The sequence below is a fragment of the Cavia porcellus genome, unplaced genomic scaffold (genome assembly GCF_034190915.1).
Source record: "Cavia porcellus strain 051 isolate PalLab524CR breed Dunkin Hartley unplaced genomic scaffold, mCavPor4.1 scaffold_12, whole genome shotgun sequence".
NCBI lineage: Eukaryota > Metazoa > Chordata > Mammalia > Rodentia > Caviidae > Cavia > Cavia porcellus.
Window position 1 is genome coordinate 80,838,651 of NW_026947495.1, and position 16,822 is coordinate 80,855,472.

At 44.8% G+C, this 16,822-nt stretch overlaps 1 protein-coding gene across 3 annotated transcripts in view; it reads right to left on the reverse strand.

Annotated features, from left to right (window-relative positions):
* The window catches only part of Hecw2 (HECT, C2 and WW domain containing E3 ubiquitin protein ligase 2), a 345,745-nt gene that overhangs the window by 312,732 nt on the left and 16,191 nt on the right, over nt 1-16,822 (reverse strand). The gene's annotated exons all lie outside the window — the stretch shown is intronic.

Genomic DNA, 16,822 nt, shown 5'->3' on the forward strand with positions numbered 1-16,822 from the left:
ACACAAACTCACTGAGACTTAATAATAAACTCTTTGACCAATCAATGGGTCACAGATTCTAGCTGTCCAGTGCCAACTGTAAGTTTAACTGATTCCTGTCTCTACATGTTTGCCTCAATCAAATCATTTAAGCAAAGCGAGGAACATCTAAAAACAAGAGATAAATATTCTAGCAAAGTTATAAAGCAAGCTGTAGCCACATTTTTGTGCTCTCATACAAGAAATGTTTACTTTAACAGTGGGGTGAGGGCAGTTGGGGGAAACCAATAGCCTTTACCTACCTCTAACTACTGCGGTGCAATGGTTAGAGGGGCAGACTCAGCTGCCACACACAGAAACCGAACGCTCAAAAGGCTTGAGCAAGAATATTTAGCGGCCCAGAGATAAGCAACGCAGGCTGGGAGGGCTTCCACTTCTAGTTCCAGAGGGCTGTCTGGGAAACAAGGGTTCACCCCTTCCCACTGGCTAACAGCAAAGACAGCAACAAATCGCTCCACCCAGGCAGGAAGGTTCAATAGAGCGGAACTGCACTGTAAGAGGACGTCTGAAGATCTTTCCCACACCGTTCACAAACACCTAAGGAAACCTGAATGAGACCATCACAGCATGGAGGATTTTAATCGAGAAGACAACTCAATCCTTAAATAACTCCAGTAAAAAATGTTCTATGAAATCTTACACAGAACAGGGGTTTACAAAAAAGGAACGACTCTTTAAGATAACTAGATAACTATCATATCAAACAAGAGCTGGACTACCCAGGACAGGCCACCACCCTGCTCTGAGCCCTCCTCAATCACATGGGTAAAGCAGCTTTGTCCGGGCCAGTCTAAAAAGCCCCGAAACAGGTCATCAGCAGTAGCAAGGACACTGCTGGGACGAAGCAAAACCTTTAGTCGTCCTCCAAACTGTGTGACTCTGTTAGGACCGGGTAGCCCGTAACTGAGATGGAGTTCCACAGTTCTGGAGACGGGAGGTCCAGTCAGGGCTCCTCCAGGGCTGGGAAGGAAGATCTGGTACAGGCTATCCGCTAGCATGCAGGGCCACCCCGCCACATGTCTCTTGGGCTGCTCTACTCCTCTTTTGTGTGTGTGTGTGTGTGTGTGTGTGTGTGTTTCGTTTTTATTGGTACCAGGGATCGAACTCACGACTGCCTGCTTGCAAGGCAGGCACTTATGCCACTGAGCTAAATCCCCAGCCCCTCTACTCCTCTTAACAAGAACACGGCTGACAGGTTTTTCTTGGTCGGGTAGAGAAGCAAAGGCAGGAAAAAAGAAAAAGGCCTTTACTGCAGCGACAAAAATCCTGCAGAAGAGTGCAATACCCCTCTGAGGCAAACAAAGCGGCAGCCACCTTTTATTCGGCTTGACAGGGGTGGAGCTTGAAGGGGCGGGCTGAATGACGTACTGACAGCTGATTGGAGAAATGTTGGCGCATGCTCGAAAAGCAGGAAGTGCAATTCAGGTGTGGAAGAGCATTAGTCAGGATTGGAAGGAGGCGCTGTCCAGCGCCAGGTCAGGCAGGCGCCACGCTGGGTTTCATGCGGGTGGAACCTGTCACTCCTTACACTGGATTAGCGCCCACTCTCATGGCCCGGCTTGAACTTGATTACCTCTGTAAAGGACCTAACTTCAAATAAGACCAGGTCTGAAGTCCAGGGTTAGGGCTTAAAGGACCTAACTTCAAATAAGACCAGGTCTGAAGTCCAGGGTCAGAGAAACTTAGAAGTCCTGGAACACTCAGCCCACGGCTGTGACTGTGTCCTTGCATAGCATCCGAGCAGGAATGTAACCCACAGAGGAACGCTCGGGTGCACAGCACCAGGGTGACGAGCAGCTCTGAAGAGAGGCGCCTGGGAACTGCCACTCCCGGGTCCTGTGACCCCTCCCAGCCCTACGCCCGCCTCCTCCCACAGTTGCAGCCTCCTCGCCTGCCAGGAAACAACCTCCTCCTTCCCCGCATAGCTTTACCACTTCCGAACGCTCCCATCAGTACACTTTGCTTTGGCCTATTTTTTAACTGAATATGCACTGAGTTATACTGGAACATTAGTTTCTTCCCGTCAAGATGTGTACAGTTCATTCCTGCATGGACTTAGATCCACGCACCTGAATGGTCCCAGAGACTATTCCATAACCTAAATGCAATCTTGCTGGTCAAAACTGCACTTTCTCTGTCATTTTGGACTCCTACTCTTTCTTCATATCCCCACATCCTTCAATATCTACATCAAAGTCAGATCTCTAGAAACCACTCTGACAAAAACTTACAGTTTTTAATCTTGCAAAAAACATGTTTTATATAGTTTCTTTCTATGCGAGCAGATTATAATATACACGACTTTCTTCAGCACTCCTCCAGAGACATTTTCCCAGAAAAACTAAAAAAGAAATGATACAGTAAAGTACGTTTTCCAAATCAACACTAAGGGCTGAAGGCAATGCTATGGCCCGCTGAGCTGAACTGGCCCCCAGGCCATTTCTACCAATGTGAGGGTGAACAGGCATCCCTGGGGTCTGGCTGCCAAGCTTCACTAATGAGCGTGGCCACTTGAAGACAACAGCATCACCTGCTGAGCTACACTGACCTGGACACTCACCCAGTCCTCCTTGGATCTCCAGCAAACACAGACGTTCATTCCCCATCAGCTCAGCTGAGGCCTGTCTGACCTTCGGCTTTGCCTACCCGTCCTTGTGGACTGTGCTTTGGTGTGCAGTGCCAGCAGGAAGGGACACCACTATGGGTAACTCGTCCCGCCACCATGCCAAGGTGGACCAACTGAACTTCCATCTTCCTAGGGGCACTCTAAGCGTAGATCACAGTTCCTCCACCCAGTTTCTTTCTACTCCTGACGGTCAGTTTGTCTTCTGATTCCAACTTAAAGCCAAGTCCAGACAGTGATGTGACCCCACACAATGAATTGAAGTTCTTAAGTTCTTTTCCCTGTCACTCCAGATCTGTCTCTATGAAGACAAAGGAACTAGGTCAAAAGAAATCAAGACGTCACTACGGACAGGAAGTTTTCATTAAAAGTTCTTTAATCAGAAATCCTCTTCTTTCTAAAGTACTGTTAATATTCACATTATAAACCTTAACACAAAAGCCATCCTTATTTCTAATGCTCAGAGAAACAACTGTTAACATTTTGACAGGTGTTCTTTTAGACTTTTCTTTTTTGTTCATAAATAACCAAATAAATGGGTATGGAAGCAAAGACAAAACTGAAATCATGATAGAAATACTATTTTGTGACTACACTTATTATATTCAAAATATACTGCATAAGACTGGGTACATAGCTCAGTGACAATATATGATTAGCAATGCACAAAGCCCTGGGTTCGGTCCACAGAACCACACATACATACTGCAGAGACATCTTGTGATGATACATTTTCCTTTACAAACTGATTTTGTTGTTGTTGTTGTTGTTGTTTTGTCTTTTTTCCTTTTTATCAGTACCAGGGATCAAACTCATGACTGCCTGCTTGCAAGGCAGGCGCTTATGCCGCTGAGCTAAATCCCCAGCCCCTACAAACTAATTTTTAACAGCAAAATAGAATCCCTTTGTTAGAATATACAATAAGTTATTTGACATCTGTTTTAAAAATCTCTTTTGGGAAAATGTGTACTTGACCCACGAGAACCACCAACACTTATCTTCTGCCCTGACAATCTGTTTTACCTAAAGACCAAATACTGCCAACTAAGCAAATGCTTAGCCACAAGCAAGATTAATGACTAACAAAAATTCCCCCTAATAAAGTCAGTGAAGATTTTAAATCTTCATGCCTCATGGCTAGCATGTACACAAACAGTACCAAACATTCAAACTTCTAATTAGGATGAAACTTACATGTTTTATTCCCAGTAAAAATCCACTGTTTCCAAGACAACTAGGAGATTACATGAAATCAAGATGTTCACCAGCACAACAGACCTGGGAAACATTCTATAGGAAAGTCAAGACAGAGTCAAAGAAATGCAATACCTCTGGGACTAAAGAAATGAAAAGAAAATGACTGAGACACACCCACCTAGTTTTATTAAGAAGAAACACAATAACCTGTAGCCAAGAGCAGGAGCAGAGGAAAAGTTAAGTCAAAAGAAATAGTATAATTAGATACTATTTTTCAGGAACATTTGTATGAAACCTTAACCTCCCAGAAAAGAAAGAATCTGTCAAGCTATCATTAAAAAGTGCCAGACTATGGAAAACACAAAAATTTCTGAATCATTCCACTCTAGGAGTAGAAAGACTAATATCTGTTAGACATGACTTGGCAAAGCTGGCTCATTTACTGCCAAAACTATCCCAGATGATGAGCCTGGACTTAATATGCTTCCTTATATACCATAATATATATATGTTTCATCATGTGTACTACCCAAGAAAGATCTGCATCTCTACAATTCTAGTCAACTAAATCGAGTAATTGATAATTTTGCTTACATGTTAAAGATTTCCTTGCAAATTTAGATGCATTATTTTTTAACTTTCCTGCATCCACATTTGCAGTACACAATGACATTCACTGGGGGACGCGGTGCCCGCACATAACAGGGCCTCACGTTTTCACCTCCTCCCGTCTCCTCCTTCTTCCCTCCCCACCCCGGCTCTGCAATCCAACCTCAGGATCCAAACTTGGCCTGAAACCCTCCTCTCCATGCTCAGCAGTGCTTCTCACCGTAGGCAACATTTCTCATACTGGATTCGTCCCCAGCACTTCTTATTGCTGCCTACCATGCTTTCTTTTTTTTTTTTTTTTAAATAAATGCCATAATTGGGTCATTTGACTTTTCTATGATTCATTCTTTAATTTTTTAAATCTTATTTGTATTTATTTATGTATTTATTTTGGGTTTTTCGAGACAGGGTTTTACTATGCAGTTCAGGGTGGCCTCGAACTCACTTTGTAGTCCAGACTGGCCTCAAACTCCCAGCAATCCTCCTGCCTCAGCCTCCCGAGCGCTGGGATTACAGGCATGAGCCACCACACCCAGCCTATGGCAACTATTTCTTAACTTTCTCTGTTCTCTTCAACTTCCCCAGACATGCGCTATCTGTCCCTAAGCTTCAGAGAGCTAGAGAGTCCATTAGCAGACAAGGCTTACTACTGAATGACAAGGGGCAGAGCAGGGGATGGTCCACACAGGCCTGCTATTATCCCCACATCACAGCCTGGCTCCCAGCGTGATCACCCTGAGAGGTGGAGGAGTCCCTCCTCTCTCCCTCTTCCCTGGCCCCAGGCTGCCCTCACCTTCCTCTGCGGCTGACCAAGGGTCTCCGCCACTCCCTTCCCCTGGGTTTTTCCTTGAGAACAAAAAGAGCAGAGGCCAGACTGGAGTGCATCTTTCCTCTTTACAGATCAGGAGAAAAGAACTTTCAGGTCCAGGCTCAAAGTGATCCACTCTGCATAACCCTAGACCAACAAAGCTCTCTCAATCCCCGCCTCACCCTACCAAAATGCTTCATACCCCAGCGAGGCCAAGGTCCCAGAGGGGCGTTAGTTGGGCCCCAAATCCCAGAAGAGCTAGGTGGGTAGGGCGAAAAAGAAAAACATATCCTTTCTATCCTTTCCCAGTCTTTTGTGCTTCACAAATACTTTCTAGGAATCCAACTCAGATAAACTAGAAGCCAGAACTGCTGTTGCCAATCATGAGAAAATGCATTTCACATACAACTGCTCTTTTCCAAAAACACCATTTTGTTCAGATTCTACCGAATGGTACGAATTACATCTAGTAATTTGCTGTAGGCTTTAGAACCCAGTTAATCAAAGTTGCAGGTTAACCAATAAAGGCCAAAAACCTGAAGATCTCGGACAGTTTCAGGTTCGCTTATTCATTCAATAAATAAGCATGAAGCCCCAAATTCTGCACTAGATTCTGGGCACACAGTGAAGCTAAGACGTAACAGGCCACTGCTGACAGACTCCTGAGAAGGCAGAGACGAAATACGCAGTCTAGTAAATAGAGCACTGCAAATGGTAATAGGTGTTTACATTTCACCCTTCAGCAAAATTACACTTCTAGGCACCACTCAGCTGACACCAGGATCTTTAACAGGATGAAGCAGTGACCAGGAAAGCACAGTAGAGAATTGCAGCAAATTATTGGTGTGGGAAACATTTGCATTTAAACTCTGTTTTGCAAACAGTCTGGAGAAGTCATCAGGCTGACAGTGCACTAGTCCAAAAGGTGCTTTTTTTAGGGTTTCACAGTCAACCAAAGTGATGCCTTAGTCTGAGTCTGAGTCACCAATCCCCATTCACACAAGCCTCATAATGTATTTCTATGATTGTGTCACTTCCGGGTAACCAGTAGTCAAAGTGACATTGCAGTCCAAAAAAATCATCCAGTACCAGGAAGTGCAGAAGCCAAGCAGCTGTGTACCAGGGAGGGCGACCCTGAGACACCCCAGATGGGGCAAAAGGTGTCTTTAAAGGAATCGTCAACAGCGACAGTAACTCATCATCGGTCTGTGCCCACTGGCTCAGCATCCCACTGATGGTTTCACAATCCGGGAACTTGGCAAAGGGATCAATGGCCCATCAACAAACTGAAGAGACACCGGCTAACTGAAGCGCCGCTGAACGCCGGAAACTTAAGCCAGAGGACAAGGAGGGCAGAGGAGCGAGAGAATTTCCTCCCCTCTCCACTGTGCAGGCCCCACATCCAGAGCCTGCGTCTTGCACACCATGGGGAGCAAACTACTTTCCCAATAAATCACCTGCGGATTTCTCCTTGGGTCAGCACTCCTTTTCTGGTACCCGCGCTGCTTCACCTCCCAGCCAGCGATGGTATCAAGGACCCTGATCCACAATCAGAAAGTGAAGCCCGGAAGGCTAGCCGAGAAAAACAATGAACCCTGCTGGGGACAAACCTGTTGGCTTGGAAATTATTCGTAGCCTTATGGAAAAATAGCCAGGATGAGAGTCCAGAGACTCCCTGCTGAGGCTGACGGACTGATGGACGGGGAGACCTGGGAGGACCACAGGCCCAGGGCCGGGTCAGACTGTGCACAGCACTTGGCACCTTTCTTAGAGGCTCTGAGAGCTACAAGGTCTCCTGAAATGAGGGCGCCAAGAACAAGGACAAGAACAGCCGACATTAAGAACGAACAGATTTTCCTCATGAAAGACTAAAGAAAGAAAAATAAACCATTGCTGGAGCGGAGTCACCAATCAAATAAACTCCAAAAGGTACCCCAAAAAATACAAATAAAAAATAAACTGCACAAGAAATTAAAGATTAAACATTTAATCACGTCATTTACTTTGAACATGCCACTAAGATAGCATCAGTAAGACCAGAAACCATCCACAGCCAGAATCTTGGCCCGGGCCTGCCTCCTCCTCCACTTGCACCACAGTGGCTGCTGACAGGGCCCAGAACGCCCTCCGAAAGCCTGCCTTCCTGGGTTCAGCTACAATCTGCCCTCAGCTTTTAGCTCAAGGTCAATTCCTGGCCCTCCCCAAAGAGGTCGGTGACCCTACAGACATCCTAGATCGCCATTCCCTACCCCCTTCAGAACACTTAGCACAGTTCTGACTCTACACAGCAATTTAAAATGAAGTCTGTTTCCCCAGCACACTGAGGTGAAACTGGCAAATGAAAACTGTACACATTTCAGGGCTGTGATGTTTTAAAGGCAGATGCACACAATGTGAGGGGATTACCACAACCAAGCTCACACAGCCCCTGCTCACAGCTACCATTTTTTGATAAGAATATTTAAGACCTCTTCTCTCAGAAAATTTCTCACACATCACATCTGTAGTCACACCCGAGTCACCTTGCTGTACATTAAATCTCCACAACTAACTGACTTTGTAACAGGAAGTTCATCTGATCCCTGCTTTCCCTTGACCAACGGCCTCACGTCCCCTCTCCGATGCTCCTCGGAGGCATCCCTCTGCTCTGTTTCTATGAGTTTAACATCTTTAGAGTCCATTTATCAGTGCAATCCTAACGCACTGATTTTCCATGTTAGGCTTATGTCACTTGCACAACGACCTCATTAAGGTCTCTTCTCTACCAGGCCGCAGTCCCCAGGAGGGAAGGGCAGCTCTACTGTCTCACAGTGGACCTAGCACTGCTGTACCACAGGACTCAGTCAACATCTGAGGAATTGAAGTACGCGGCCGAAACACTGAACTAAAGCTCACGTGATCACATTAATCTCTGAGTGGAGATAGCCATACTACACAGAATGTATACACTTTAAAAGCTAATAAATTTGACAGTTGAAAAAAAAATTTCTATCAATCTTACGAAGAAACTTAAAAGCAATTAAGAACTGGAAAAAAATATTTGCAATATCCCTGAGTTGACAGCCTTAAAAAGATAGAGCTTTTTATAAATCATAAAGCTAAAAAAGATACAAAGGACACAGACAACGGTTCTAGAAGAATATGGTTTTTAAACATAAAATGTTCAGAAAATAACATTTTAATATTTTTACCTATGAAATTGATAATTTAGAAAATTACAATGGTCAGTGTTAAAAAATGAGCACCAACGTAAGTTCTACAGAAATACAAATCTGTAGAATCTTCCTGGATGGCAGTTTTGCAACATACACAAAAGTCTATCTAAATTTTATCAATAAAGTCTATCAAAAGTTTTGATCCAGTAATTTCTCCTCCAGGAACTTAGCCCAAGGAGAAAAGAATTTATTGGAGAGATCCTCTTAAAAAGTAAATAGGTAAAGACAAGGACAGCACAAAAACCTAACAATACAGGAGAATGTTTTAGGGTAGACATAAATAAAATATCACGGCCAGGGATTTAACTCAGTGGCGTGAGCGCCTGCCTGGCAAGCGCTAGGTGGTGAGTTCAATCCTCAGTACCAAAAAAAGAAAGAAAGAAAAAGAAGAAGAAAAAAATCACTGAAATCAGGTAACACAAGAATAATCAATGATATGAGAAAATACAACCAATATAATAAGTGAGAAAAAAGATTTCAAACCAGTGTAATTTGTACTCCGTTATACAAAGCACACATATCAAGAGAACAGAACTATGTCTGAGGTTGCCCAGACATAGTAAAGAGTTATATTTGCTCTCAGGATATGCAAAGTCCATGATGATCTTTATGTTCATTTTTTATTTTACATTTTCCACAATGAATATTTCCAGTTTATAATCAAAAAGAGACTAATGACAAAAAACTCAGTGACACCTCACCCAATTATCAGATGTGCTTAGGGTGGCAGGGAGGTGGCACACGCCGTCGCCCTAGCAGTTTGCGGACAGCGTGGGCTGTGGAGTGACCCCAGGGCCAGGCTGCATTACAAAGCGACTCTGTGTCTCAAAAATAAATTAATAAGTAAGTAGTAAGTTCTGAAATGTGCTTATGCTGTGCAAAGCCTGCACTAAACATTTTACAATGCTACTTCGTTTCTGCTGTGAAGCAGGTATTCATCTATGATGCATGTACTATTTGTACCCCTGTTTTAAAGATGAACAGATGTGATTTAAAAACACCCAGTCGTTTTCTTACATCCGAAGATAGATGCCTTTCTAACCCATTCCCAAATGGCAACTACGTAAAGATAAAAATACCCAGGACACAATATATCTGAAAAGATACATCTGAAACTGGGCTTCCAAGTTCAGAGCAGGGCTCTGAGTTCAGATTCAGCCAAGACAAGGAACCGATGGGAAATGGCGATGACCAAACATTCGCAGCAACTCACAGTGAGCTGAGGGTTGCAGGCCTCACTGTCTAGTTTCCCCTGCAAGCAGGATCCTGAACTGGAGAAGCCTCGCCCTGCACTCTGCACCCTTTCTGAAGGTGTGGGGAACGCCCTTTGCCGGAGACCCAGGGTCGCATCCCATCTCCACCTTCAGGGAAGAGGACTCTACACACTGAAACTCACGTCCCTGGGCCCCTTCCACTGAGCACCAGATCCTGGGACAGGACCAGCAGAGGCGACACCCTCCTCCGCACAGTGGGCTGCATGAGGCACATCTGGGGAGGAGGAACCCACTATCCCGAGTGAGCACAGCAATGTATGCTTCCACCCCGCGGGCACCCACTCCATGCCAGGCACTGTACAGGGCTCTTCATAGGGTGCCCACAAGACAGGAAATAGCACTATGCTTACAACTATGGGATGCAAACAATCAGACAGTGACTGCAACAAGGTCACAAGACTAACACGCAGAAGAGCTGACACTCAAACTACTGTCACCTATCCAACTCTCGGGCCCCCTTTCACCCTGCTGCAGCCCCCTGCCACGTTACTGCACCCCAAATCCCCCCAGACCCTGGCGCTAGGGCAGCCATGAGACGCACCTGCAGCCCCACTCTGGCTTACAGTGTTTTCCTCAACAGCGCACGCAGCAGGTCAGTCCTGCCCAGCCTGGCTCCTTCATACACAGGGATGTAACAGAGTCACAGGTGGACAGAGGAGCCCCCATTCCTCCAGCATCATCCCCGACCTAAGCACAGTCTCTAGGCAGCTGGGAACCCCAAGTCCCCAGGCTGCCAGCAGGATCCCCAAAGCCAGGCCAGTGGGAGGGCCATACACAGTTTAGCAACACAGCAAACCTGCACTGGCCCCAGCCCTAAGTGTCAGGGGACCGAGCAGGCCATCCTGCCATGCCCAGGAGTCCCTCGGTCACCATGCCAACGGCAGAGGCAGAGACGCAGCCACATCCTGGCTTCAAAGCATTCTGCCTTTACACTGACGCCTGACTCTAAAGATAGAACCAGCTGATGACACAACACGAAGAATATGCAAGCCAGGAAAGAGAGAGAAAAAGCACCAGGCATGGGTGAGCACTAGGTACTCATGCCTGTAATCCCAGCACTCGGGAGGCTGAGGCAGGAGGATTGTTGCAAGTCCAAGACCAACCTGGGCTACAAAGTGAGCTCAAGGCCAACCTGAACTGCATTGTGAGAGCCTGTCTCAAAGAGACCAAAATGAGAGAGAGAGAGAGACAGAAAGAGAGAGAACACTGAGCTCTCTTACCAAAAACTGGGAAAATGACTACAGCACATCTTTCTGAGCATGGTGCTCCTGGCACTTGAAAACAACTCCTTCAGTCTTCTCAGAAGGAACAGGGTGGGAATCTCGATAGCTGACAGCTGCATGAGGCCAACGGTGTACAAGACCCCTCCAAAGGCCTTCCACTCCGCAAGGATTTCCTTAAGTACGCTCTTTAATATCTGCTGCATCTTTCCCAGATCTCTCAGCCAGCTCACCTGCAAAGACGACACTCTCTTGAAAGTTCTTCCCAGCGCTTCTGAAACCTAATTTGTATCAGCAGCCCTTACAGAAGATTTCACTGGTTTCACTGTCCCGGTCTCTGTGCCGTGAGGAGACTGACCCGTAGGGCTGGAGAGGGCCTGAATCTGTATTTCTGACATGCATCTCCAGGTGTCACCGCAGAGGCAGGGCCACCTTTGCATGGCAAAGTCCCTAGCAAGGTTTCAGGAGATTTTCATGTACACGATCCTCACCTGCATTTTCAGAATTCCCTAGAGCATGTTAACTTGTTTTTGCACATGTGGCTCAATGGCAGGACTTCTCTTTTACAGACACAACCAACAGGCAATTCCAGAATATTAGTTTCTTAGATCAGCTGTTCTCAAAGCGGACTGTGCAGACGTTTGCCTGCTGGACCCACCAGAATGACTCGGGAGGTCCCCGTGATGACCTCTGCATCGCAGTATTCCTCACCCAGCCACACAGCCAATGTCGGCTGCAAGAGAAGGATCCAGAATCCAACAAGGCACTGACTCTCTTAACACACTCTGTGGCCAAGAAGAAAGCGTACACCTTGAATAATGTGCTGAACAGACCCACAGGTGAACGGAGGCGCCAAAGACACTGGGCTGGGAGGATAAATGTGGGCCTGGTGTGAGACTCCTTCCCTTCCCTACTTCCAACCAAGGTAGAAACACACCAGAAGTCATAGGGCCTAGCACTGGAACTCTTCTTACATGTACATTAAAAGTATAAAGAAGCAAAGTCACATGTATCTGAACTCTGCAGAACAGAGATTCACTTCAGTCGGCCTTACAGGACCGACTTCTGATGTGGCTTAAAATTTAATGATGTTTTCCTTTATGAGTGACCCACTTAAACCGTCTTCAATGGCAATGCTGAAGGAGAGATAGGAAATTTAAGAAGTAGGCCGACTGCATGCAGAGAGGCAAAGGGCTTTCCTCTTTTTTAACTGAAATTTGGCGAAATTAGTAGACAACAAGCACCGGTCCATGCAGCCTCCCAGCTGTATTTCCAGGTACACAGGAAGTGGGGGACAGAGCAGAAGCACCCCAAAGACAGCTGCCCCAGGATTTCCCCATCCTGGCCCCCCTGCCATCCCACAACTCCGGGCCCACAGAGGGTGGCAAGGGCAGCAGCCAGGAGTTTTATTCTGAAACACAGCTCAGAAAAGGACTCCCAGCTTTGAGGAACACACCAAAAGCCAGGCGCTTGAGATGCTTAAACTCTTCAATAAGGCAGTTACGTAGACATCACTGCAACTGCAGAAAGACAGAGCCTTCCATCAAACCACTGATGACACAATGAGGAAAATCATTTAATAATGTGAAATGTCTATGCCATCTTTATTTGCTTTATTATAACATAATTCTAGCATTCCTATAATCCCAGCACTCGGGAGGCTGAGGCAGGAGGATCGTAGCAAGTTCGAGACTTGCCTGCGTTACAAAGTGAGCTGAGGGTCAGTTTGAACTGCATAAGCAAAACCCTGTCTCAAAACACACAAAGTAAAATAAAATACTTATTTCAGTCACATAGAAATTCATTCCTGAAAACAAGGAAATGCATGGAGACTGATGGAGCTGTGTAAAGAATGCAGAAGCTGGCTTGCCAGGGACCCGAATCCAAGGTGTCTTCAGCCCACATTCGCCGTGGAGCTGACTTAACTGTCTCAAAGCCTGGTGCCACAGTGACCCAGGCGCGGTCTCCCCACTTTAAAGACCATCTTGACCATACCCACAAAATAAGCTAGCAGCTCTCCCAGAAGTGTGGATTTTTAAAAGTACCAAAGCAAGTTAAATTAGTGATGGCTCGATCTAAATTTGGGGATTTGATCTAAAATTGATCATGACAAAGCAGATGGCACACAGAATCTCCTCCAGCATGTTCTCAAAAAACAGAAACAGAAAGAAAACAGCAAACCAAGAAAAGATTCTTATGCAACAAATGAACATGCTCTAAGTTTAGGGGGAAAAAATGTGAACATGTTCTTAATTTTTTCACATCCTTGTCACAAACAACTAGATTTAAAGGTCAGCATCTTGATTTTTCAAAGTACATTATCAACAGACACAGAATCTCTTTTACCCGTACTAATAAATAGCTTCAAAAAGGGGAAAATCCCTGAATAACATGAATAACTTCCTAGTCAATTCTCTTCTTTATTTCTTGACCAAACACTGGGTTCTGATAAGAACAGCTTTCATAACCTATAATGAATGATCTTTAACAGTTGAGAGACTAACATTAGCAAGGAAAGTACAACTCAAAAGAAAGTTATCTTTCTTTATTCAAAACTAATAGTCATGGGCTATGAAGATCAAAGAATATCTTGTTACAGATTTAATGTGGTCAAAGAATATTATCAGTTTAACTGGGTCCTGCCAGGGTGATGCATACACGGCTATTCCATTAGGCGGCTTGTACCACTGGTGGTACAAACAGAATCACTTTTATTGGCTTTTTTTAACTAATAAAATTAATCAAAAGCCACCTAATGGGAGGACAGTCATCCATATACCACCACTGGTTCAAGCCACCTGGCAGCGCAAGACATATGGTCCCACTGTGAACGAGTTAAATGTTTCACTGCAACACCAATGACAATGTACAGCCCACTCACAGGGACACAGCACGAGATTACTGTCCCTCCTCCAAGCCAACCAGTTTAAAATACTGGCAAATTCCCTCTATTTTGGTACAGGTTTAAGCCTTTATTTCTCTTCAAATTAGTAAGAAGTTTTGCGATTTATGTTCCCCAGACAAATATCAGCAAACAAGTTTTAAAATTACACAGACATTTTAGAATTCTTGCTGCTGCACAAATCTGTATGCTAAGAATATCTGGCCAAATAGCTTCTCATGATGACCCATTTTAAAAGAAAAAAATCTAAAATTTTTGCAAGTGAAATCAAATCACTCTAATGGATGACTTACCTCAAAATCTACTTATGTTTTATCTACTTTAAAGCCATTCTAAGAAATAATATGAAAGGTTATCCCATTTATAATACTTGTTTTAAAAAACAAGCTTAATTTAAAAAAACAAAAAAACCACAGGTGTTGGTTCTACATCGATAATCTTTAATACCTGTCACTGCTTAAAACAGGGTCATCATCCTGAAGTCAAACAAACACTGCTTACAAGTTCTTTAAGAGTTAAAAACAGCTGGGCACAGCATAACAAGGGACAGCAGAGTGTCCAAGAGTGACCGAGAGAGAATCCAAGGGGCAAAGTCTACAAAATGAGCGTCCACTCTGGGCCAGGCTACTGTGTCCACAAGAAGCATCCGTGACAAGTGTAGCTCACACCCACAGAACCACAGAGGACACAGCAGAGCCAGGGTGATACCATCCTGCAAACACAAGGTACGAGGCATCGGTCAGCTTGTGGACGCCTTGCCACATGGGACCCGTGGCTGCCAACCAAAAGGGTAATACACTGGTGACCCATCATCCCGGTGAACTGGCTGGTGGACCTGTGTCACCCGGGACAGCCTGGAGGGCAGCGTGGACTCCACACCAGTGGAGCCCATCGCTGTGAGGAAAGCAGATGGCCCTCCAGGAACAAGAACTTTCGTACAACCAGAACTGACTGTGGAACCTGCTTGGGTCACCGTCACCGAGAGACCTTGGCACTAATGACACTTCTTCACCTCCTACAATAAAGATACAGGAGCAGGATGGCTTCATAAACCCGCTCCTAGATGTGTCTCCTTCTGCCCTAAATGGCATTAAACGGAGAGCACTAAAGTCTTCTGACATTTTAGAAATGTAAAAAGTAGAATACTTTATGTCTTCAAGCTTGGAAGAAAAGAATTTTTAGTACTGAAAACTGCACCTAGCCAGGGCCTTGGGCCCAGACCCCCAAAGCTGTTGTTGCTGTTATTATTATTTTATATTGACACAAGGTCTTGTTAAATTGCCCAAACTGTGCAATCCTGCTGGCCTCACCCTCCCAAGTAGCTGAAATTACAGGCAGGTGCTACTGCACCGGGCAAACAATAATTTTTGAATCCTATATATCACAGCCACCCTGCAAACTATGTTATTTTAACATGCAACTAAAAATGAAGCAATAAAAAACACTTCAAGTCCATATCCTTCAGAAACACTGATTATTCTAATGGAACACTGTGCCTATTTGCTATCTCATTCTCTTTTGTTGTCTTTTTCACTTCAAATTTAGCTCAGGATCTATCAGAATTTCATCCCCATCAAGATCTGTATGTGTTTCTTTAAAAACTGGGGGAAACTCCTCAGGACACTCATATCCAAATTCAAACGCTCTATGATATGGTAGTTATTTTTGTGGTCTCATTATATAAACCATTTAAAAGCACGTTAGTGCTGCCAACTTAAAAACTCACCCTCTCCAGCTTCCTACAAAAAAAAGCCCAGAAGTATAAGCAAAATTAAATACAGAAATGAAGACATTACGAGAGCAATAAATACACAAAAACTAAGAAATCACACAGGAACAAAAACTGTCTCTAACATCAACTTTTCCTTGATAAATCAACACCAAAACTCATGCAAGAAACACCTTCTGTGTACTTCTTCCAAACGTGTATCCTTCAGGTCTATCTAACACGCATTTTCCCCTTAAGACACTTTCATTTTGTCACACTATTTTTCTTCTGAAGGGTTAACTAAATTTAACAAAATTGAAGACAGTCACTGAAGTTCAGTGCCTATTAAGGCTATCAAGCTGCATGTATCTGCAGACACTTCCATTCAAAGCAAAAAGAAGCCAGTTCACACCCAACAGCACTGAAAGCACAGGCTCAGAGAGATGCCTGCAACTTGCGAGCGTAGGAACACTGTTCACAACAGCTGAAAGGCGGGAGCAGCCCACCTGTGCACTGAGAGACCAGGGAAGACAACGGGCTGCCCATGCACAGTGGAGGAGCTTGCGGTCTTAAAAGGAAACTAGCACATTAGACACTGTGGATGAGCCTTGAGACCATCATGTCAATGCAATAAGCAAGTCCCAAAATAACAAATGCCGCGCAACTCTACTGGTGAGTACGCTTTTAAGTTCATAGACAAGATGGAGCAGGAGTTCCCATAGTTGGGGGGAGAGGAAAATGTAGTGTTTTGTTTAATGCATGCAGAGTTTGAGTCCTGCAAGACGAAAGGAATGTGAGACATGAGTCCTATCATAATGGGAATGTACTTAATATTATTACACTGCACATCCACAAAGGGCTAAGATGGGAAAATTTATACGCTGCAAGAAACCAACCATGCCTCCCCAAAATTCCTATGTTGAAACCCCACTCACATTGTGGTGTAAGCATTTGGGGATTTGGCCTTGGTCAGTAATCAGGTCATGAGGGTTGAGTCCTCCTGAATGGGAACAGTGCCCTCATAGGAAGAGGCCAGAGAGCTTAGCTGGCCCTCTTCTGCCATGCAAAGGCTGACCGTTGTCTGTACCCCACGAAGGTTCCGAGCCTCAGAACCCCTCAAGCACTCCACTTCCGTGTTTTTGTTTTGTTAGAGCAGCTAGAGCGAACCAAGACATGTCAATTATATTCCCAATAAAACTCAACAATGCTTGTTATAGAATAGAATAC